This window comes from Schistocerca serialis, chromosome 2 (assembly GCF_023864345.2).
Source record: "Schistocerca serialis cubense isolate TAMUIC-IGC-003099 chromosome 2, iqSchSeri2.2, whole genome shotgun sequence".
In the NCBI taxonomy this organism is placed as follows: Eukaryota; Metazoa; Arthropoda; class Insecta; order Orthoptera; family Acrididae; genus Schistocerca; species Schistocerca serialis.
In genome coordinates this window covers 511326044-511351143 of record NC_064639.1, presented here as the reverse complement: position 1 = coordinate 511351143, position 25100 = coordinate 511326044, and the positions used below count along the sequence as shown (strand labels likewise).

Here is a 25100-nt window from a genome sequence, read left to right as displayed (position 1 = left end):
ACTACGGTCATCTCTATCAAGAAGCGGAACACGATCAGGCAGCCTTTCATGAGGTCCGACGAACGCTCTCCGCGTGTCTCGACGAGTCGGCCAACCTGGAGTTAACAGGTGAAATCACAGTTGACGACGTAATGGAAGCGATTGATAAGGGAGCGTCGCACAAATCGCCGGGGCCCGACAGGGTTCCGTTAGAGTTCTATCGTACATTTAAAGATCTCATGATTCCACGATGGACTGCCATGTACTGCGAATTGATGTCTCCCGACGTGACTCTTCCACCCTCCTTCGTGGAAGGAATGATCATCCCCATCCACAAACCATCTGGCGGCACAGGGATACAGGCCTACCGGCCACTGACCCTTCTTAATTGCGACTACAAGATCTACGCCAGGATACTTGCAGCACGCTTTAAACGCGTGATACGCCAAGTGATTTCACTCGACCAAACCCAGCTAGAAGGAGCTAGCAATATACAAACGGCACTCAGCGACTACCGCGATGTTATCGCACTGGCTTCAACATGTCGTCTCCGGGTTGTATTGGTATCGATAGACTTCGATCGCGCATTTGACAGGCTGAGTCATGCCTATCTCACGGACGTGATGACGAAAATGAAGTTTCCGGAAAGTTTTGTCACCGTCGTCATGAGACTACTCCACGGAGCCGCATCCAAAGTGCTCATCAATGGACGCTTGGTGGGGCCCATCACCATCTCACGATCGGTCAGACAAGGGTGCCCGCTGTCAACGATATTGTATGCCATCGCTGTCGAGCAGCTGCTTTGCGGGCTCCGGAATCGACTCCAAGGAATGACGATAAGGCACAACACGTTTATATGCCGAACATACGCAGATGACCTAGTGTTTTTAGCAAGGTCAGGCGACGAGGCAAGAGTGGCCTTGCATTGGATTAATTTGTATTGTATGGCTACGGGAAGTCGCCTGAACATGGCAAAGTCAGGAGCGATGAACATCGGGAGAGGACTCCCGACAGGAAGTGTAGCACCATTACAGCCGATCAACAAGATGAAATGCCTAGGAATTATCTTCACTACAGACGTTCGACGCACGGCGGCACTGAGTTACAGACATCTTCTGCAAACAATTCGTGCGAGTGTCCGAAGTCACAGGTTAAGGGCACTGGATATGGTACAACGGGTCACCTTTGTCAACACTTATCTAGCCTCTCGCATCCCCCACCTGGCACAAGTTCTTCCTATGCCGGTGGTGTTGGCCCGCCGAATCCTGGCAGCACTAGGATATTTTGTGAGCACAGGTCTGCTTTTTAAGGTAGGATACGAAACCCTCACCCTTCCTCGTAGTCGTGGAGGTCTTGGACTCGTCCACGTACGCGACCGAGCAGTGGCTATTTATGTAACCACAATGATAAAGATGTGGACACGACACCAGACAAGTCTGACGGGCAGCTTGATAGACGAACTCGCTCCAACTTCGCTTTCGGCTCCGGTAGCGGTGGCTCACATCTCACCATCGCTTGCCCATATGCGAACCTTCTTTGTGGAACACAGTTATGTACATATGGAACTACCGACTACCAGGACGGCGACGGCACGTGATATATATCACATCTTGACTCGACGACGGCCGAATAACGCCGTAGAGCGCCGCCAACCAACAGTTACGTGGTCAGTGGTATGGCGTACAGTGCACCACCCACACTTTGATACGGGAACGCGCGCACTGTGGTATCAGGTGGTAAATGGGAAGTACGTGACTCGTTCCAGGTTGCATAAAATTCATATGGCGGACGAGCCACTGTGTCCGCAGTGTAATGTTATAGACACTGAGGAGCATCGCCTGATATGCGGTCCTTCGGCGGACGTATGGTGTTTGGTCAAAAAAATGATCGCCTTCCTCCTTCGGGTGGGGCCGCAAACAATAGAACCACGCACACTACTTCTCCCAGATAGGACATATTATCCCCGAACGAAGACAAACGCAGTGACTTGGATTCGAGGTTTGACTGTGCGTTATCTTTTCCGAGACGGCAGTAAGAATGTGCTTGACTTTTGGGCCTTACTACAGGAACATCACTCACAGCTTATGAGACATCCGAGATATCGAACATATTACGCAAATTTTTTAGGGAGTGCCTTGCTTGATCCTCCACCCAGTTGGGGTGTCCCGGGTAGGAGAATGTAATTATTGTCTATAAGTATCAGAACACGAAAGGACCAGGACAGTGGAGAGGATCCACAAACACACGTGAAGACGTACCCGACACCAACGCGAAGTATGACGGGATTAGTGAGGTACGCGCCTAAAAGAGGAACGTAGAACGTTATTGTTTTGTACTGACAGAAGAAGGATATTTTATTTTATTTTTTTCACTATTATGTAACAAAAAAAAAGGAAGTCCACTTATTTACGTTTCCCAGAAAATTTTATTTTATAAACTTATCGTCTTATATATTTAAAAAAAAAATGCTAGAAGCAGTTTATGTTTGTTACTGTTACACCGAAAAAAAAAGGTCGGTAGAGCACTTGCCCATAAAAAAAAAAAAAAAAAAAAAAAGCGGTTCTAGGCGCTACAGTCTGGAACCGCGCGACCGCTGCGGTCGCGGGTTCGAGTCCTGCCTCGGGCATGGATGTGTGTGATGTCCTTGTGTTGGTTGGGTTTGGGTAGTTCTAGGTTCTAGGGGACTGATGACCTCAGAAGTTGGGTCCTATAGTGCTCAGAGTCTTTTTTTTTTTTTTTTTTTTTTTTTTTTTTTTTTTTTTTTTAGTTCATTAACAGTAAAATGGTGCTATGAACAAGTTTGATTCTGGGCTCTGGCTTTTGATAATTTTTACTTTCTAACGTTTCTTGTTGGATTTTCTATTTAATAGGAGTCGATAGATAATTTGATAGGATGATACCGTAGATAATTGCTTCACTATCCCGGAGTCACAGTTAAGCTTTTTGACTAGGCTCACTATTTAATGTGTGACATACACTGATTAACCAAAACATTACAACCACTCCCCACCGCGAGGCTGGATGTCTGGGGGCGTTGCGGGAACTTGACACGGTAAGGAAAGTATGTAAGTAGATCAAAGACGGATGGGGAATCATTCTAGCGACGACGCGGTCCGCAAATGAGGAAATTTATTGACGTAAGTCACTTAGACAAAGTGATATTGTTATTACCCAGAGCCTGTGACCAAAAACAAAAAAAAAAAAAAAAGTGGTTAAGGCCGTGGACTGCTAATCCAATGTGCTCTCCACACGTGGGGTCGAATCCCATCCTCGTCGAAGAATTTTAATTAAAGCACGCGTTTGCGGTCACTATTTCTCCGTGCGAAACGCCACTCAGTAGTAACATCGACGCGTGTACGTGGCAGATAGCGTGTGTATGAAATAAGAGACCAAACTGCCTACCAGATGAAAGCGCACAACATTCCATAGCGTATGCCCATCGAATTAAACATCAATTCGAGATCTATAAGCCAATCAAATTTCGGCTCCGGCAAAGAGTATGTTGGTATTTGCGAACGACGAGTTCTTATTTATATTTAAGTGCATAACTGTCGCAGCCATTTAACGTATCGAGCCTTTAATAATCCATCTGTTCCGACAGTTTGTTGTTTAAAGTCAGGCCGCCATCTACAGAAGCGATTTCGCAGGGCCTACTGGAGAGACTTGACTTTGCAGACATCCGTCGCTAGAGGCCGCCCAAACACCAAGCTCCATCGCAAACAGCAGGACAATCTTGGGCTAGGGGGCACGTCAAAACCTTGCAAGCAATTTCAAAATGGTTTAAATGGCTCTGAGCACTATGGGACTCAACTGCTGAGGTCATTAGTCCCCTAGAACTTAGAACTAGTTAAACCTAACTAACCTAAGGACATCACTAACATCCATGCCCGAGGCAGGATTCGAACCTTGCAACCGTAGCGGTATTGCGGTTCCAGACTGCAGCGCCTTAAACCGCACGGCCACTTCGGCCGGCTGCAAGCAATATCAGTGTAGCGTATCGAGCTGTACGTTTCGTTGCAGTAAGTCGTGCAAAAGAATGCACAGCACCTTTCTCATTTGCATTAGACGACACTGCATGTCGATACAATGCTTATTCCTGCAGTAGATAAGTGGGCCGGTGATTTTACCCGATCGCATATCGACATGGGCGGATGCTGTCATTAAACGATTCGCCAGTGGGAGCTTGGTCGGCTGCACTGCAGCTTGGCATTAGACGTTAACACCGGCCCAGTACCATGTTTTGAATGTGTTTTCGAATCGACAAATGTCTTCTTTCCGCAAGCACTCGCCAAAGACACAACTGTAGCTCCAGCAGACGAGGTGGCCGAGTGGTTAAGGCGTTCGACTGCTAATCCAATGTGCTCTGCACGCGTGGGTTCGAATCCCATCCTCGTCGAAGAATTTTACGTAAAGCACGCCTTTGCGGTCACTCCTTCTCCGTGCGAAACGCCACTCAGTAGTAACATCGACGCGTGTACGTGGCAGATAGCGTGTGTATGAAATAAGAGACAAAACTGCCTACCAGATGAAAGCGCACAACATTCCATAGCGTATGCCCTTCGAATTAAACATCAATTCGAGATCTATAAACCAATCAAATTTCGGCTCCAGCAAAGAGTATGTTGGTATTTGCGAACGACGAGTTCTTATTTATATTTAAGTTCATATCTGTCGCAGTCATTTTAACGTATCGTGCCTTTAATAATCCATCTGTAGCACAACTGTGCACAGCACCTTTCTCATTTGCGTTAGACAACACTGCATGTCGATACAATGCTTATTCCTGCAGTAGATAAGTGGGCCGGTGATTTTACCCGATCGCATATCGACATGGACGGATGCTGTCATTAAACGATTCGCCAGTGGGAGCTTGGTCGGCTGCACTGCAGCATGGCATGAGACGCTAACACCGGCCCAATACCATGTTTTGAATGCGTTTTCGAATCGACAAATGTCTTCTTTCCGCAAGCACTCGCCAAAGACACAACTGTAGCTCCAGCAGACGAGGTGGCACAGTCAGCCGGCAGCGCCGTAGCGGTCGGACGCAGGTTGTTTACGCTCTCGCCTGTGGCGGTCGCGTGCTGTTTGGTAAGTGGGCGCTTTGCTGCGTTGTTGTAGTGTGGAGTGATGAATTGCCATCGATTATAATGGATCAACTTATACGGAAAGACACATTGAAATTGAGTTTTGACCCGCACTATGCACGACCGAAGTCCTTTGAAGTTGAGTTATTCATTAGAGACGTTATGAAAATCACTATTGATGATATGGTTGGCATTCACCTATCTATCGTCAGCAGTACGGTCTACCTAAAATTGTTGAGACCCGAGAAATGCGAGCAGGTCATTCAATCTTGTGGAGGAGTTTTAAAGTTTAACCATTCTGACGGCAATGTTGGTGATGTCAGAGTTTCGCTTGCCGGTCTTGGAGTCAGAACTGTTCGAATATTCGAATTGCCCTTTGAAATATCCGCTGACCAAATTAATGCTAAATTGAGGGAATATGGAACGGTCATCAGCAATACGGCAGAAAAGTGGTCGAATATGCACATTTTCCCGGTGTTAAACGGTGTCCGGCAGGTGAAGATTGATATGTTGAAGCACATTCCGTCCTACGTCACTGTGTGTGGCTACAGAGCCATTGTGATTTATGATGGGCAGCCGAGAACCTGTGCGGGATGTGGTTCCACCGAACATATCCGTGCTCAATGTGTCCAACGGCGCGTGGCGCAAATACCGGCCGGTGAGCGTGAGCAGCAGGGCCCGACGTCTACGTTGCCTATATCATACGTCGCCGCCGCCCGGGCTAACGTTTCCTCGGAACCGAGTTTCGATGTTTCGCTAGAGAGTCTGCGCGAAGTGCAGGAAGGCGTCACGCCGATGAATACGAACGACGTACCAACTGTTCCTTCTTCACACACCTCGAAGGGGGGCAATACTCACTCGGAGCAGGGGCACCAACCGGACACCGACAGTATTCCGGCGGGCGTTCCGGTTCGAGACGACAAGTCCGACGTGGACCGGGTGGAGTCGAACGAGCTGGCTGGCCACCAGCCCCCGCGGTCTCCCAAATCACAGAAGAAACGCCGGCTAGCACATCAAGGGGCAGAAGCAAAGGCGCCAATATTGCGTGAAAAAGCGAACCACGTACGACAGAAACTGACTGAAGTGACTGAACCACCGTCGTCGGCAACCAGCAAAACGACAAAAAAATCCCGGACGGACGAATCGGACACTGATCACGGGCGATTACCCTCAGGCGACCCTGCGATAACGGATGCAATGGATCAGAACCCTGTATCTGACGTATCCAAGCTCTCGGATTGCGGTATGCAAGCGGACAGGTTCGTGTGTGATTGGTCGGAGGACGTGGAAGAGGGTGGTCGGGCAGAAGATTTCGTAAAGGATCGGCGACGTCCAGATAGTCCGTTATCGGAAGCTCAAGCTGATGTGTCCCACCAGCAACAAACGGCTACCGCCGGCGTCGGCGCAGTGGCTGATGACGTAGACTTCTTTTAGATGATGTTCGCCATTAACATCCATACTCGGCTTATTGTCAACTAGATCTCTGTTTCTCATGCCGTCCTTGCAAGCTTACCGAATTGCGACATTGAACATCAATAAGATCAGTAGCCCACTAAACTTAAAAAATCTTCAAGATTTTCTCTATGCCGCTGACATTGATCTCATCATGCTGCAGGAAGTGACCAATATTAACCTTGACCGTATCACAGGCTACAATGCCGTCGCTAATCCTGGACATGGCACTGATCCAGGGACCGCGATCATGGCTAAGGAAGGGATAGTGATGTCACATGTCGAGCGCCTGGCGTCTGGCAGAGGTATAGCGACTACTATCAATACTACTAGATTTATCAATCTCTACACCCCATCCGGCTCTGGGAGACGCCGACAGAGAGCAGAGTTTTTTAAAGATGACATTGTGCCACTTTTTACACCACCTTCGGAACAACTTATATTCGCTGGTGACTTTAACTGTGTCCTCAGTCCCAAAGACCAGATGCCGAACTTCAATCCGTCCGCCGAGCTTCGCACTCTCATTGAAGAGTTGAATTTAATAGACACGTGGGAGCTTAGACACGGTGACAGGCCCGGATTCACATTCGTTACTGGCCACTCAGCTAGCCGCATCGATAGAATCTACGCATTATCAAATATGAGGGAACATGTTTTGCAGGCAGAGCTATGGCCGACTGTCTTTACAGATCATGTGGCATATATATGTACCGTCAATTTAGCCAAACAAGGGACGTACAGGGCAAGGGGACCCTGGAAACTAAATGTAGCGTGTTTACCAGAACCCGGGTTTCACACAGTCTTCCGCAATACGTGGGCAGCATGCGAACGAAAGTTTCCCGCGTACGATTCTGCCATTACGTGGTGGGTAAGATGTGCGAAACCCGCCTTAACAAAAGCGATGAAGAATTATTCCCGAGATCGATGTGCCTGGCAGAAGAAAACCCTGGAATTTTACTTTCAGTGTTTAAGAGATTTATATCGAGAAGATGCAACAGTAATAGCAAATCGTACGCATATTAAAAGAATACAGGCTACGATTCTAGCCCTCAAACGGAAGCAATTGGAAGGCTGTAAAGTCAGGACACGTCTGCAAAACGCTGTACGGGACGAAACGACAGAAAAGGGGGCGCAGAAAGATATTGACAGAACTGTACACTGCAGATGGTCGACTCTTAAACCAACAGCGCGACATACGAAACGAGATTTATAAACATTTCACAGCACAGTTAACGGAACACCCAGTGGATATGGCGGCGCAGCAAGCCCTTCTGGCACGCCGTTTTGCGACATTGACCACGGCAGAAGCAGACGGCCTAGCCGCAATCATAACTGAAGATGAAGTAGAGGACGCCATTCGAGGGAGCCCACAGAATAAATCGCCTGGCCCCGACGGATTACCGGCTGAGTTTTATCGAACCTTTCGTCACCATTTAGTTCCAAAGTTGACCTTGGTCTGTAATGATATCTTAAAGGCTGGAAGTGATATCTTAAGGGAATTTTGTGAAGGCATAGTGGTATTGGTACCCAAAACCCCAGCGGGAAAGACAGTCGACAATTTCCGACCGCTTACGTTACTTAATACCGATTATAAGATATTCGCGCGGGTCATGATGCAGCGATTCAGTACGGTACTTAGTACTGTCACGGGGCCCTACCAGACAAGCGTTGGGAACTCTAGAAACATACAGCAGACGTTAAGTGCATATAGAGATATCATAGCTACAGCCGCCGCTTGTGACATGCGATGCGCTCTAGTCTCGTTAGATTTTGAGAAAGCATTCGATAAAATCAGTCACTCATATCTTCTGTGCGCGATGGCAGCAATGAACTTTCCACGGAAAGTTATTGACACTGTTACACTCCTGCTGCGAAACGGTACGTCCAAGATCTGTCTCAACGGACAACTCAGTAAACCTATTCACATCACTCGGTCGGTACGACAAGGTTGCCCGATGTCAATGGCTTTGTTTGCAGTTGCTCTTGAACCCTTACTGTTCTCCCTGGCGCAAGACCTTCCGGGAATACGCATACATGGCCAGAAGATCGTATGCCAGGCATTTGCGGATGACGTCAGTTTCGTGGTGACGAAAGATGAAGATTTGGAACGCGCGTTTCAGCTGATATCCACTTATGCAGCCGCATCAGGAGCGAAAGTCAACAGTAAAAAGTCTGGCATTATGGAACTTGGTAGAGGACTCGAACTTGGCAATAGCCAAGCACTAAAAAGAATGACAACATTTAAATGTCTCGGCATTGAATACACGCGCACCATCCGCTGCACGTCTGCTCTTAATTATCGAAAATTATTGGCACAAATTCGGGCCGGCATACGGCAACATCATTTGCGAAATCTCAACGCCGTCCAAAGAGTGATTTTAGTCAATACTTACATTGTTTCTAAAGTGAATTATGTCGCGCAAATCCTACCCATACCAAAGGTCATAGCACAACGAATGCTTGCAGCGCTCGGACACTTTGTCACTAGGCTACACATTTTCAAAGTCCCATTTGCAACCTTGACGCTCCCCTTGGGAAAGGGCGGGCTAAATCTGACTGATGTTTACCACAAAGCGAAAGCATTATATATCAGCAACATGTACAAACAATGGCAACGATCACCAAATTCCTTAACGGCCCACCTTCTCAATGAAATTGCACCTGCCAGCATGACGCCTCCGGTAAACGTAAGTCACATCCCGACTGCATTTTGCCACTTTAGTACTTTTTTCCTCGAATACAGCTATATTCAAAGCAACATACCTGAGAATGATCTTTACAGGGTCAAAGCACTTTACAGCTGCCTGACGGACAGTAAGCCGCGCAACAGAATAGAAGTGAAGTATAGAGACTGCAACTGGGCCAAGATCTGGGAAAACATTCATGACGCACACTTACCATCGCAGGTGCGGTCTACATGGTACATGGCGGTCAATAGGATCATACCAACAAATTCAAAACTACACATGATCCACTTGGCAGACACTCCGAACTGCGTTCACTGTACTCTCCTCGATACCATCGAACATCGCTTTCTATGCGAAAATGTGAAGGACATCTGGCTTCTATTTGCACGGAAGCTCTCAAGTATGCTGCGTACTGCACCTAGGATGATTACTCCAGCTGGACTCCTCACTCCTGATGCCGTTCCATACCCCCCGGCAAAACGACGAGCAGTCAATTGGCTTCAAAGTCAGACGGTGTATTATATATTATCGGCGCCAGAAAAAAATAAAGAAGACTATTGGCTATACCTAATAACTCAACACCAGCAACTTCAACGAATAGACAAATATAGAGAAAAATATGCTTTCTTTCTCCTCCGAATGTTGACGTAGAGAGATATTCCTCCAGGGCGCCGTCGCAGTCAGAAAATTCTGAAGGATGGCCCTTTCACAACTATGTTAGTCGCAATTAGGATTCGGATTGCGGCGGTCGAACGGCCACGAATATGCAACGGACGACCCCGACAGGGGTGACGCTTTGGGGGATGATGCCTCTCCTGTCGAGAGCAACGCGAGACTGTTCTACAAGATCCCAGTCGAAATTTGTAGATCTAATATCCAAATTATAACTTATTCTTTTCTTGTTTATTTAATTAGTAAGATTCGTTTATTGAAAAGAAGACGTATTTACGTTACGTTTGACCTTCTCCTGTCAGAGGAAGAGAAGAGTTGTTCCTTCTTGCTGTGGAAGAATCCAGCATCACAAGTTTATTTTCACACATTCAGTCTCCGTCGGATAGTGATGAGTTTTCTCACATTCCTCCAGAAGATTTCATTTGCGTTCCTTCCCACATCACATATAGTGGCTTAACCAAAAAAAAAAGAAAGGTGGCCGAGTGGTTAAGGCGTTGGACTGCTAATCCAATGTGCTCTGCACGCGTGGGTTCGAATCCCATCCTCGTCGAAGAATTTTACGTAAAGCACGCGTTTGCGGTCACTCCTTCTCCGTGCGAAACGCCACTCAGTAGTAACATCGACGCGTGTACGTGGCAGATAGCGTGTGTATGAAATAAGAGACAAAACTGCCTACCAGATGAAAGCGCACAACATTCCATAGCGTATGCCCTTCGAATTAAACATCAATTCGAGATCTATAAACCAATCAAATTTCGGCTCCAGCAAAGAGTATGTTGGTATTTGCGAACGACGAGTTCTTATTTATATTTAAGTGCATATCTGTCGCAGTCATTTTAACGTATCGTGCATTTAATAATCCATCTGTAGCACAACTGTGCACAGCACCTTTCTCATTTGCATTAGACGACACTGCATGTCGATACAATGCTTATTCCTGCAGTAGATAAGTGGGCCGGTGATTTTACCCGATCGCATATCGACATGGACGGATGCTGTCATTAAACGATTTGCCAGTGGGAGCTTGGTCGGCTGCACTGGAGCTTGGCATGAGACGTTAACACCGGCCCAGTACCATTTTTTGAATGTGTTTTCGAATCGACAAATGTCTTCTTTCCGCAAGCACTCGCCAAAGACACAACTCTAGCTCCAGCAGACGAGGTGGCAGTCTGCCTTCGGCAGGGCAACAGAGCGGACGCGTACGTGTTGACTTCGTGCGGCGCGCGAGCTCGCCTTGTTTACTTTCTGACGGCCGTTGCTTAAGTGCCGGCTTACCTTGTACGATCCATGGCGAGCCGTTACCGTAAATCAACATTCCGATTTACTTTCTGCAACGATTATGCCAGACCCAAAGCACTTGAGGTGGAGCGTTTTCTGCGAGAGGAAGTGAAGATCCCGGCGACCGATATTATAGGCATACATTTGTCCATCGTGAGCAGCACGGTCTATGTGAAAATCATTAACGACGCGGCGTGCGAACGCATACTACGTGAGACCAAACAGGGGCTCCGCTTCTGTCACGCTGATGGCAATGTGGGAGAGGTAACCGTCGACCACGCAGGCTTAGGTATGCGAACGATACGCATTTTCGAATTGCCATTCGAACTTCCAGCTGAGGAAGTCGTCGCGGCACTACGCCCATACGGCACAGTCCACGGCCACACTGCGGAGAAGTGGACACAGTTTCGGACGTACCCTGTCCTAAACGGGGTCCGACAGGTCACCATTGATCTCCGAAGCCACGTCCCGTCCTACTTACAGATCGGCGGATGCCGTGCCATAATTATATACGATGGCCAGCCTCGGACCTGTTCCGGGTGCGGCAAAGAAGGCCACCTTAGATCCGAATGCCTACAACGGCGTATTACGCAACTTCCAGCTGCCGAAAAACCACCCACGTCGCAACCTACAGTGCTACCGGTGACCTATGCCGCTGCTCTGGCTTCTCCTACCACTTTGCAACGTCGCCCGGTCACCACAAACGACGCCACCAACGAGCCCGACCAGACACTGACGGAGAGCGCCTCGGACGACCCGCCGCCTCGGCCGGCCATTGACGCCGCTCCGAAGATGTCGACGCAACCAGACGCTGACCCTGATCTCGGAAACACGATGGAGATCGACTCGCTCATCGTTCCTACGGCGGCCTTTCTGCCAGAACGACGTGACTCCCTTCCGTCGTCGGACACGGAGGGTCGCACAAGGAAACAACGTTCCCCGAAACGTCGCAAGCGAAGACGTCGCACCGTTTCCGGCCAAGAGGAGACGTTACAAGTCGAGGAGGACGTACCCGTCGACCAGCACGAAGCCTCAGAACCCGCTACTGCTGACGAAGACGTCATGAGCGCGGAGACATCTATCGGTGTGCCTGCGCCCCGTGCTGACGCTGAACTAAATCATGAACGTCTCACAGGCGACACGACACCACGCACAATTACAACATCTTCTGAAGACAAAATGGACGATACACCAGTTTCCGCTTCCACGGCGTGGCACGAGGAGGAGGTCACGGAGCAGGAGCCGTTACGGGACCCTGCGCCGTCACGGCCGCACCACTAGTCATACTCTCCCCAGACTCCCCTGTGGCCCAGCGGGATACCGTTCCGCTGCGACGCCCACACCCTTGCGCGGACGGCGGAGTGGACCAGCCACCAGCAATCCGACACCAGGCCTACCGGATAGCAACCATCAACACCAACAACATCCGTTCCAGGCTGAAAATCCGCCTTATGCAGGAGATGTTCTGGGCTTCGGATATTGATTTCGCCCTTCTGCAGGAAGTTCACTTGGCTAGTCTCCCGGATATTAATGGCTATACCGCCCACGCCTCTGCGAGTGATCCTATGGGCCGCGGGGTGGCCATCTACGTCCGCCACGGGATTTCTGTGACCGATGTCGCCTTCCTTCCATCAGCTAGGGGCATGGCACTCACTGCCATGGGGACACGCATCATTAATGTCTACGCTCCCTCAGGCACCGAACGACGGCATGAAAGAGCCCAGTTTTATTCCGAGGAAATCGCTCCCCTGTTTTTAGGGCGTTATGACCATTGCCTACTAGGAGGTGACTTTAACAGCGTTCTGCATCCTAAAGATCAGATTCCCCACTATACTACATGCCAGGAGCTACGTATAGTGGTGCGAGACCTCCTGCTTCACGATACCTGGGAAGTACAACACGGCGACCTTTCTGGCCATACCTTTCTTACAAGTCATTCCGCAAGCGGACTAGACAGGATATATGTCTCACAAACTCTTAGATCTGCGATACGGGGCGCCGCTGGCCTTTTCCGACCATTGCGCTTACATCTGTACGGTCCTCCTTCCGCCGCAATCAGTATGGCGCAGCCGTGCGCCATGGAAACTCAATACCTCACACTTGCATGACCAGGCGTGTCGCCAACAAGTCACTGACACGTGGACAGCCTGCGAACGACGCCTTCCCCGCTACCGCTCGACATTGACATGGTGGTTGGACTGCGCCAAGCCGGCGATCCGGAGGACACTGATGAGATACGGGAAGGACATGGCCGACTGGCATCGCACCACTGTTGACTTCTATTACGCGATTCTCCGAGATCTGGATGCTCAACCGCCAACCAGTTGGAACGGCAAAGAACTAAGGCGAAGATAATTGCGCTGGAACGCCGGAAATTGCAAGGGGTCGTGATACGGACGCGGCGCCACGATCACGCGGATTTAGAAATTCCATCCATGCATGATATAGTGTCCGACAACCGAAGGCGTCGTCGGCAGATCATCAGCACGTTGACAACGCCTCATGGAACGCAGGTGACCACTCAGAATGACATCGTCCGCGCATTCGTCGAGCACTACCGTCGTACTTATAGTGATGACGACTCTGAAACTGCAGCAGACGACTCCATTTTGAATTACGTCACGCGCACCCTCCCCCACACGGAGGCGGATGCTTTGACAGTGGCGGTCACGCTAGACGAAGTCAACAACGCAATCGCCAAAGGTGCAGTCAACAGATCGCCCGGCATTGACGGCTTACCGATTGAGTTTTACCGTACCTTTCGGGACCTCATGGCCCCACGGTGGACGACTATGTATCAAGAACTGATAACATCTGACCAAGCAATCCCACCCGCCTTTGCTGAGGGCATCATTATACCAGTCCACAAACCAGCCCGTGGTTCGATGGTCACGAGTTACAGACCGCTCACCCTCCTCAATGCCGATTACAAGATTTTCGCGCGCTTACTGGCAATGCGGCTCCGAACTACACTCCCTCATATCCTCTCGCCAGAACAAACGACGCCTGGCGGACAGATTAACATACAGACTGCCACGGGGGAATGCCGCGACTTAATTGCGATAGCGGCGGCCTGCAGGCTCCGGGCAGCGGTCGTATAGACTTCGACAGCGCCTTCGACAAAGTGCGTCATCGTTTCCTGTTTTCGGTGGCAGCCCGAATGGGCATCCCCCCTCCGTTTCTCGACGTCATCCGGCGTCTTTACGACAGTGCCGTTTCACGTGTCCAAGTCAATGGACGTATAGCAGGGCCGGTACCTATCTGCCGTTCGATACGGCAGGGGTGCCCCCTCTCTACCCTCCTGTATGCTATTGCCCTTGAGCCCCTTATTGGGGGCTTGACGACCAAGCTTTCTGGCCTCACCCTACGCCAACACACTTTTCGCTGTCGGGCATATGCTGATGACCTCCTCCTCCTCATTCGCTCCGGCTCTGAGATTCGGGATGTCCTCGATTTGATTACCCGTTATGGGGCTGCCGCTGGCAGTGCCATGAATGTCGCCAAATCTTCTGCAATGCACATTGGACGAGGCCTCCAGGAGAGTGAAGTGGCACCACTGCCGCTTGTGCGGACTTTCCGGTACCTGGGCATTACCTTTACCCCCACGGTCACACGCACGGCGGCAACGAATTTCCGTCGTCTGTTACACGTCATCCGCAACGACGTCCGCCAGAACCTCTTGCGCCGCCAGGACACACTTCAAAGGGTTGCGTTTATTAATCTTTATGTGGCATCAAAATTGGTTCACATCGCGCAAGTTCTCCCTCTGCCAACTACAATTGGGCGCAACCTTCAGGTGGCTTTTGGCTATTACCTCAAGGCTGGTTCAATGTTTAAAGCCCGTTATGAGACACTTACCCTGCCCACACGGTATGGTGGCGTCGGGCTCGTCAATGTCCGTATGCGATCTGCAGCCTTGTACATGAGTACCATGAGAAAACAGTGGATGGGCCAGGGTACATCTCTAACACGCAGCTTGCTTGAGGTCCTCCTACCAGCTTCCACCTCACCACCAGTGTCTGTCGGCCATATCGTGCCTCATTTGTCCCATCTTTCGACCTTTTTCGTCGACTACAGTTATATACATACCAGTCTCCCAGATACACGCCCACCTAGGACTAAGGATTTTTACAGCCTGTTGCTGCGCTGTGTTCCCCGGAATGTGATGGAGACCAAACACCCCTCCATCCAGTGGCCCATAGTATTGACTACCGTCCACCAGCCCTTCCTCCCTACGAACGTCCGGGCGCTGTGGTATCACATAGTCAACAGGAAATTTGCCACGAAGCAGCGCCTGCACAACATTGGCTCGTCAGAATCCCCTCTTTGTCTCCTTTGCCAGCAACTGGACACTGATGAACACCGTCTGACATGCGCCTCATCGCAAGATGTATGGCGCTTCGTGCAGCAAATCATTGCCTGCTATCTCCGGGTGCCACCAGACACAGTCGAGCCTCGAATGTTTCTATACCCGGAGGACCGACATTTTCCCGCCGCCAAATGTCATGCTATTACGTGGGTCAAAGGGTGGGCGGTCGCTTATCTCTTTAATGAGGGACCTAAATCCCGCCTCGACTTCTGGACCTATTTACGAACAGCCCAAGCAGCTCTCGAAAACACGTCACGTTACCGAACATTATTTGCTAATTATCTTCGAGCGGTCCTTGTTAGACCTCCACTGAGTTGCGGGGTGCCTGGCACAGAGGGCACCCTCCCCTCCTCCCCCGGCGGTGTCTGAGTTTCAACCGCCTACGATCTATTCTACTTCTGACCTCCGCGGATGGGAGAGCGCGGCGCAGATTGCGCGGATTTTATTTCTTTTTGCTTTTCCTTTTTCCTTTCTTTTTCTTTACATAGAATTTATATTTCTTTATCTTTCGCATATGTGTTCCCATAATTTCATGCTATTAGTGAATATTACAAAAACACATGCAAATAAATAAATAACAACGCCTTCCACTACTGTTGATTCCTGTTTCTCCCACTTCCCTAAGCACCACAGGCTCGGTGGTGGTGCGGGGGACACTGTGGCCAGGCCTCAGGTTTCGACCCCTGCCCACTTTGCCCCCCGGGCCCCCACCGGACCACTAAAATAAAAAAAAAAAACGAAAAAAAAAAAAAGTGGCCGAGTGGTTAAGGCGTTGGACTGCTAATCCAATGTGCTCTGCACGCGTGGGTTCGAATCCCATCCTCGTCGAAGAATTTTACGTAAAGCACGCGTTTGCGGTCACTCCTTCCCCGTGCGAAACGCCACTCAGTAGTAACATCGACGCGTGTACGTGGCAGATAGCGTGTGTATGAAATAAGAGACAAAACTGCCTACCAGATGAAAGCGCACAACATTCCATAGCGTATGCCCTTCGAATTAAACATCAATTCGAGATCTATAAACCAATCAATTTTCGGCTCCAGCAAAGAGTATGTTGGTATTTGCGAACGACGAGTTCTTATTTATATTTAAGTGCATATCTGTCGCAGTCATTTTAACGTATCGTGCCTTTAATAATCCATCTGTCTCATTTGCATTAGACGACACTGCATGTCGATGCATTGCTTATTCCTGCAGTAGATAAGTGGGCCGGTGATTTTACCCGATCGCATATCGACATGGACGGATGCTGTCATTAAACGATTCGCCAGTGGGAGCTTGGTCGGCTGCACTGCAGCTTGGCATGAGACGCTAACACCGGCCCAGTACCATGTTTTGAATGTGTTTTCGAATCCACAAATGTCTTCTTTCCGCAAGCACTCGCCAAAGACACAACTGTAGCTCCAGCAGACGAGGTGGCCGAGTGGTTAAGGCGTTGGACTGCTCATCCAATGTGCTCTGCACGCGTGGGTTCGAATCCCATCTTCGTCGAAGAATTTTACGTAAAGCACGCGTTTGCAGTCACTCCTTCTCCGTGCGAAACGCCACTCAGTAGTAACATCGACCCGTGTACGTGGCAGATAGCGTGTGTATGAAATAAGAGACAAAACTGCCTACCAGATGAAAGCGCACAACATTCCATAGCGTATGCCCTTCGAATTAAACATCAATTCGAGATCTATAAACCAATCAATTTTCGGCTCCAGCAAAGAGTATGTTGGTAAGTGCATATCTGTCGCAGTCATTTTAACGTATCGTGCATTTAATAATCCGACAGTTTGTTGTTTAAAGTCAGGCCGCCATCTACAGAAGCGATTTGGCAGGGCCTACTGGAGAGACTTGACTTTGCAGACATCCGTCGCTAGTGCCCGTTCAAACACCAAGCTCCATCGCAAACAGCAGGACAATCTTGGGCTAGGGGGCACGCCAAAACCTTGCAAGCAATATCAGTGTAGCGTATCGAGCTGTACGTTTCGTTGCAGTAAGTCGTGCAACAGAATGCACAGCACCTTTCTCATTTGCATTAGACGACACCGCATGTCGATACAATGCTTATTCCTGCAGTAGATAAGTGGGCCGGTGATTTTACCCGATCGCATATCGACATGGACGGATGCTGTCATTAAACGATTCGCCAGTGGGAGCTTGGTCGGCCGCACTGCAGCTTGGAATTAGACGTTAACACCGGCCCAGTACCATGTTTTGAATGTGTTTTCGAATCGACAAATGTCTTCTTTCCGCAAGCACTCGCCAAAGACACAACAGCAGCTCCAGCAGACGAGGTGGCCGAGTGGTTAAGGCGTTGGACTGCTAATTCAATGTGCTCTGCACGCGTGGGTTCGAATCCCATCCTCGTCGAAGAATTTTACGTAAAGCACGCGTTTGCGGTCACTCCTTCTCCGTGCGAAACGCCACTCAGTAGTAACATCGACGCGTGTACGTGGCAGATAGCGTGTGTATGAAATAAGAGACAAGACTGCCTACCAGATGATAGCGCACAACATTCCATAGCGTATGCCATTCGAATTAAACATCAATTCGAGATCTATAAACCAATCAAATTTCGGCTCCAGCAAAGAGTATGTTGGTATTTGCGAACGACGAGTTCTTATTTATATTTAAGTGCATATCTGTCGCAGTCATTTTAACGTATCGTGCCTTTAATAATCCATCCGTCGCTAGTGGCCGCCCAAACACCAAGCTCCATCGCAAACAGCAGGACAATCTTGGGCTAGGGGGCACGTCAAAACCTTGCAAGCAATATCAGTGTAGCGTATCGAGCTGTACGTTTCGTTGCAGTAAGTCGTGGAAAAGAATGCACAGCACCTTTCTCATTTGCATTAGACGACACTGCATGTCGATACAATGCTTATTCCTGCAGTAGATAAGTGGGCTGGTGAAAATCTTGCAAGCAATATCAGTGTAGCGTATCGAGCTGTACGTTTCGTTGCAGTAAGTCGTGCAAAAGAATGCACAGCACCTTTCTCATTTGCATTAGACGACACTGCATGTCGATACAATGCTTATTCCTGCAGTAGATAAGTGGGCCGGTGATTTTACCCGATCGCATATCGACATGGACGGATGCTGTCATTAAACGATTCGCCAGTGGGAGCTTGGTCGGCCGCACTGCAGCTTGGCATTAGACGTTAACACCGGCCCAGTACCATGTTTTGAATGTGTTTTCGAATCGACAAATGTCTTCTTTCCGCAAGCACTTGCCAAAGACACAACTGTAGCTCCAGCAGACGAGGTGGCCAAGTGGCGAGTCGCGCTTGCGACATCGTGCCGGTCGGACGTATCAGTGCTCCGCTCCGCCGCGTGTTCACAAGGCGTGTTTACACTCATATTTCTGTTTGCAAGTGTTGTGTTATTCTGCAGTTTATATCGTTTTCCATTTGTATTTTTGTTGCGGTCTTATTGTTGCGGGTTTACCGCTCGCTATCTGCTGCAATGTCCAGGTTATTTCCGCGAAAGTGTACACTCCGTTTTGATTTCGACAAGTCCACCCGATCTGTGCAACCGAGTTCACTGGAGATACATGATTGGATCGTTGATGTTATTCTGATTACATCTGACCAAGTGCACACCGCCTATTATGATACCGAGCAGTATTGTTTCTTTGTTAAATTACTGAATCCTGTATTACTGGAGAAGATCATGACGAAGCACGGAGGAAGTGCTATTTTCCGACACCGGGACGACTCTGTAAGTACAGTGCTCATTTCCAATGCCGATGTAGACTACACGAACGTGCGTATTTTTAACTTACCCCCTGAAGTAGAAAATTGTTATCTAAATTCGGTGACGTTAAACAGATTCGACATGAACGGTGGTCAAGTCAACATAGGTTGCAATGTTACAGTGGCGTTCGATCTGTAGAAATGCATGTCAAGCAAAATATTCCATCCCATATACTTGTTTGTGACTATAAGGCTCACGTTACTTACATTGGCCAAACACCGACCTGTCATATCTGTAATGAGAGTGGTCACTTGCGTCAAGACTGCCCCAGGCGCATGTTTGTGTTAAAGAATTCCCTCCAGCAGTGTAAAAGGCTTACTTTTGTGGATGTAGTGGCAGCCAAGCCGATGACAGAGATTGGGCTCCCTAGTTCTGAAATGCCTTCGGAACAGCAACAGGAAATTCGCTCTGAGGAGTTTCCGGTTCTGGTTCGGAGAGAAAAAGGTGCGTTGCCCCCCTGCAAAACTCGATGCCGCGACCAATAAGAGGCGCAGGACTTGTGACAGCAGTGGCTCTGATAACGACACCTCTAGTGCGCATGAGACCGCGAAAAAGGACGATCAGGAATCCGGCTCGGAAGCGAAAGCTCCAATCGGTGAGGCTATTGTGGACGTTTCTCCTCCCACAATTTCATGTGCCGATACTTCCGTGGAAGTTAAGCAGTTACCGCTGGCTAGTGCCTTAGAACTTCCGCGACAGCCAACTCAGGCCGACCAACCTGTACGTGTGGCTCACATTCCTGCAGGAAGTAAACACACAGAGGCCTGTGATGGTGGTATACAAACATCTCTGAGCGCCGACGGTACACATCACGTGGCAGCCGCTTCGGTTCAGGACTCACAACAAGGGGAATGTCAACAACTCCAGGAAATAATACAAACACAGCTGTCCGGGTCTGTCGGTGACAACAAACAGTTGCGGGCAGAGAATGTTGCCAAACAGGCTGATAGTGCGGGTGATAGTTCAGCTGCTCGCTCGCCGGCGGTGTCGCCGCGTGCGATCCCTTCGCGGGATGTGCCGGGAGAGCAGCTTGACATCACCCACGACCCTTCCACGCCGCCAGCTGCGGAGGTGCTCCACAGTGTCCGCCCCAGGATCCGAGTGCAACCTAATGTAAATGCTGTGCGTAAAAAGAGTAAGAACAAAGACGCAAGAATACAACTCAGTGACGTCACAGACACGAATTTCCCGGCCACAAATATGGAATGGCATGAAGATGTTGCCCTTTAAAGATATTTGCTCCTTCCGCCTCTCCAACGTACTGTCATTATGTCGCAGGCATATACGATCACGACATTAAATATTAATAAAATCCGGTCGGAGGTGAAACTGAGTGCCTTAAAACAATATCTCTATGAGTCGGGAACAGATATCGCTCTTTTGCAGGAGGTGGCCATGCCACACTTAACTCTTCCTGGTTTTGTTGCTATTACAAATTTTTACCCCGATTCGAACGTGGGGACTGCCATCTTACTTCGAGAAGGCATTCCCGCCACTCAGGTTGACAAGTTAGATTCCGTTAGAGGTGTGGGTGTCACCGTTTTTGGCGTCACCATCATTAACTTGTACGCGCCTTCTGGCAGTACCTATAGAGTGGAACGAGCAAACTTTTTTAAGGAACAAATCATCTATTTGTTACGGAAAAATCCCGAACGTGTTATCATTGGAGGTGATTTTAATTGTGTTTTATCCCAGAAAGATCAGTCCCCGAATTTTAATTATTCGCCTGAATTAAAGCGTCTCGTGACCGACCTCAAACTGAAAGACGCGTGGGAAATTAGGTACCCGACCTTGGTACGATTCACACATATTGTCGCGAATTCCTGCAGCAGAATTGACAGGATTTATGTTTCCGACGTTTTGGAGAATGTCTTGTTACAAATTGAAACGATACCCTCCAGCTTCTCTGATCACAGTGGTGTCGTTGCGTGCCTGAATTTGGTCCCACAACCAACGCGTTGGTATAAAAATCAATGGAACTTGAACGTCTCCTTATTAACGGATGCTGACCTAGAGGCGGCGGTGCGACGCGCTTGGGAGCAGTGCTTGCGCGCTACCACAAACTTTCGTAACACCATAGCGTGGTGGACTCAGCATGCAAAACCCAAACTGCGAAAAGCTGTTATATTCTTCGGTATTGACAGAGCAGCCGCGATAAAGAAGACGATGGAGTTCTACTACACTATCCTACGCGACCTCTGTGATAGAGCCGACGCCGCGAACACCAGAATAGACGACATTCGAAAAATAAAGGCGAAATTAATCAATCTTAAGAGGATGCAACTGAAAGGTCTTAAGAGCAAATCTAAAGTGAAGTCGGTCAGGGACGATGAAACAGTCGCTCTATACCACCTTGTCAAACATGCTAAGAACAGAAGGAGGACTTTTATTGAGGCCCTGAAACTCGGTGATGGCACGACTGTCGACACCCAGCGAGAGATTATAAAGGCACTACACGACTATTTTGTTGACACCTACACGTCAGCGGCTACTCATGAAGACTGCTATGACGAACTGTTTAGTGCCATTTCCTCTACTATAACTAGAGAAGACAATGACACCATTTCTTTGGAATTTAGTAATAAAGATGTTTTGGAGATTGTCTGCCACTCGCCGATCAGGAAGTCCCCTGGTCCTGACGGATTACCCATTGAATTTGACAGGAGGTATTGGCACATCATCGGGGACAAAATCACCCAATTATTGAACGAAGTTTTTCAAGGGCAGCCTGTACCACTTGCCTTTAAGGAATGCACAATTGTGCTTCTCCCTAAAAGCAGAGGTACCAAAAATATCGCCAACTTCCGCCCCATTTCATTGTTAAACTCCGATTATAAAATAGTCGCCCGTGCAATCAACACGCGAATGATGCCCCTCACTGCAAAATTCATTGGACGTCAGCAGACATGTGCCTTCGGGAGAAATGTATTGCAAACGGCAGCTTTCTACCGGGATATCATTGCTTTAACGAACGCCACTAACGTGAAGTGTGGGTTGATCTTTCTGGACTTTTTTAAAGCCTTTGACCTCGTCACTCACGAGTACCTCCTTGAAACCGTGAAAAGATTCGGTTTCTTGCAGAACGCGATTGACATGATCAAAAACATGGCACTGGGGATCAACGCAAGACTTTCTGTCAACTCGCAACTAACCTAACCGATTCAAATCAACAGAGGGATTCCACAAGGCAGCCCTTTGTCCATGTTACTTTTTGTTCTTTCACTCGAACCTCTGTTACTCCAACTGCAGGCGAAACTCACAGGGCTAACACTTTCAGGAGAAAAAACTGTCGTAGGCGCCTATGCCGACGACGTGGGTGTTGTTGTCCGCAATGAGAATGATGTCACCACTTTAGCGGCTCACCTCCAGCAATACTGTTTGGCGTCGGGGGCTAAATTGAATGACAAGAAAAGTAAATTTATTAACCTCTGTGGCCTCCAGCATTTGCGAGTTGGCTACGCTCAGGAAGTCAGCGTCCACAAGGCTCTCGGCATCATATTGACGGCGTCCTCTTTAAAGATGGCGGCGGCAAACTGGAGGGAAACTGTGCGTAAACTTCACGGTGCTCTCATTGACAATTCCCACAGAAGCCTCAATCAATTTGATCGGATTCATCTAGTCAACTCCTGTATTTTATCCAAAGCCTTCTACATGGCGCAGCTCCTGCCACTGCCTGCAGTCATTGTTAAGCAAATTATGTCGAAGGTAACCAATTTTATTTGGAGAGGGGAAATTTTTCGCGTGTCTGCCAAAACTGCGACACTCCACCCCCAGAATGGAGGGATGGGATTAGTAGATATCAAGGTGAAAGCGATGGCTCTCTATGTTACAAGGACGGCCGCTATAATTAACAATGATCCTTCCGGCATTACAGCGCAATTATTCACTGCCGTCAGGCCGCAAAGTCTTGACCCACCGCTGAATATTCAGCCCATCAGTTATCGGCTAAAACATATCAGAGATTATTACCTTTCACGGAGCTACATCAGTAAAGAGGTCATAAACTCTCAACATTTAACTGCACAAGCCATAATAGCGGACTGGAGACAACACGAAGGAAAGAATCCATTGGCAACGAAGCTCGGTGGCATGAACTGGGATATCGTATGGCGCAATGTCAGTTCCCGTGTCCTCAGTTCCGATGCTCGCACTGCCTGGTACAAAGCCATCAATGATGTGGTTAGCACGAACGAGAGGTTACATAAAATCGGGCTCAGTGACACCCCTCTCTGTCGTCGCTGCCAACTGACGGATACAGTTATCCACCGTTACACCTGCGGGGAACGTCTCCAGAACTGGGTTTGGCTTCGAGAAAAAATAGCTCTTATTACCAGGACTACAACCGCCAATGTTTCGTCCCGATGTGCATTTTTATCCGCAGACGAAGAACAATGCAGTTTTGTGGTTGCTGGGTACCTATTCCAGCTACATCTTTAATAATTTTGGCGGTGACACTTATTTGGAATTCAAGATGTTTATGGCTATCGAATTCGCCAAAACCTGCACGTACCCGAATCATGGGAAACTCTTCGGCAATATGCTTAAAATAGCGTTTCATCGCATGGGTATCGGATAGGTCAACTGAGTGTGACGGGGTGAGGCCGGGCCGCGGGACACCAGTAGTGCCGCGGCCCCACTGCTTCTGTGTCGCGTCCGGACTCCCCCTCACACTGCGGCCATCACTGACTCGCTGGGCACTGGCAACAGGACCTTTCATTGAGTGAGATAAGAAGCTGTCTTTATGTTACGTTTATTCTTCGAGCATCACTTCTACTATGCCCAAGGGCGAAGTCTTTTCGTTGTCATTTTCACCATTCCAATTTATTTTCATAGAAGATTAAGGGATTCGTTTTTCATCAAACAAAAAAAAAAACAAAAAAAACAAACAAAAATAAAAAAGCAAAAGAAACGTGGTTAAGGCGTCAAAAGTAACTGGAAAACATAAAAAAAAGGGTAGTATAGTGGTTAGAATCCCTGCCTGTCACGCGGGAGACCGGGGTTCGATTCCCCGCCGGGGAGGGACATCCGTTTTTTAATTGCTGCTCTATCACTCGCCGAACTTAGTAAAAAAAAAAAAACAAAAAAAAGTCGTAGAGCATTCGACTGAAAAAAAAAGTGGTTAAGGCGTTGGGCTGCTAATCCAATGTGCTCTGCACGCGTGGGTTCGAATCCCATCCTCGTCGAAGTATTTTACGTAAAGCACGCGTTTGCGGTCACTCCTTCTCCGTGCGAAACGCCACTCAGTAGTAACATCGACGCGTGTACGTGGCAGATAGCGTGTGTATGAAATAAGAGACAAAACTGTCTACCAGATAAAAGCGCACAACATTCCATAGCGTATGCCCTTCGAATTAAACATCAATTCGATATCTATAAACCAATCAAATTTCGGTTCCAGCAAAGAGTATGTTGGTATTTGGGAACGACGAGTTCTTATTTATAATTAAGTGCATATCTGTCGCAGTCATTTTAACGTATCGAGCCTTTAATAATCCATCTGTAGCACAACTGTCGGTTAAAGTCAGGCCGCCATCTACAGAAGCGATTTCGCAGGGCCTACTGGAGAGACTTGACTTTGCAGACATCCGTCGCTAGTGGCCGCCCAAACACCAAGCTCCATCGCAAACAGCAGGACAATCCTGGGCTAGGGGGCACGTCAAAACCTTGCAAGCAATATCAGTGTAGCGTATCGAGCTGTACGTTTCGTTGCAGTAAGTCGTGCAAAAGAATGCACAGCACCTTTCTCATTTGCATTAGACGACACTGCATGTCGATACAATGCTTATTCCTGCAGTATGTAAGTGGGCCGGTGATTTTACCCGATCGCATATCGAC

At 48.7% G+C, this 25100-nt stretch overlaps 5 non-coding genes across 5 annotated transcripts; all 5 read left to right on the top strand.

Annotated features, from left to right (window-relative positions):
* Window positions 1-4293: 4293 nt before the first annotated feature.
* Trnas-gcu (transfer RNA serine (anticodon GCU)) lies at window positions 4294-4375 on the top strand. The gene has a single exon. It is a non-coding gene; the product is annotated as a tRNA-Ser (tRNA).
* Window positions 4376-10342: 5967 nt separating this feature from the next.
* Trnas-gcu (transfer RNA serine (anticodon GCU)) lies at window positions 10343-10425 on the top strand. The gene has a single exon. It is a non-coding gene; the product is annotated as a tRNA-Ser (tRNA).
* A 5848-nt stretch (window positions 10426-16273) lies between these two features.
* Trnas-gcu (transfer RNA serine (anticodon GCU)) lies at window positions 16274-16346 on the top strand. Its single transcript has one exon. It is a non-coding gene; the product is annotated as a tRNA-Ser (tRNA).
* A 584-nt stretch (window positions 16347-16930) lies between these two features.
* Trnas-gcu (transfer RNA serine (anticodon GCU)) lies at window positions 16931-17012 on the top strand. The gene has a single exon. It is a non-coding gene; the product is annotated as a tRNA-Ser (tRNA).
* A 785-nt stretch (window positions 17013-17797) lies between these two features.
* Window positions 17798-17879, top strand: Trnas-gcu (transfer RNA serine (anticodon GCU)). Its single transcript has one exon. It is a non-coding gene; the product is annotated as a tRNA-Ser (tRNA).
* Window positions 17880-25100: the final 7221 nt, after the last annotated feature.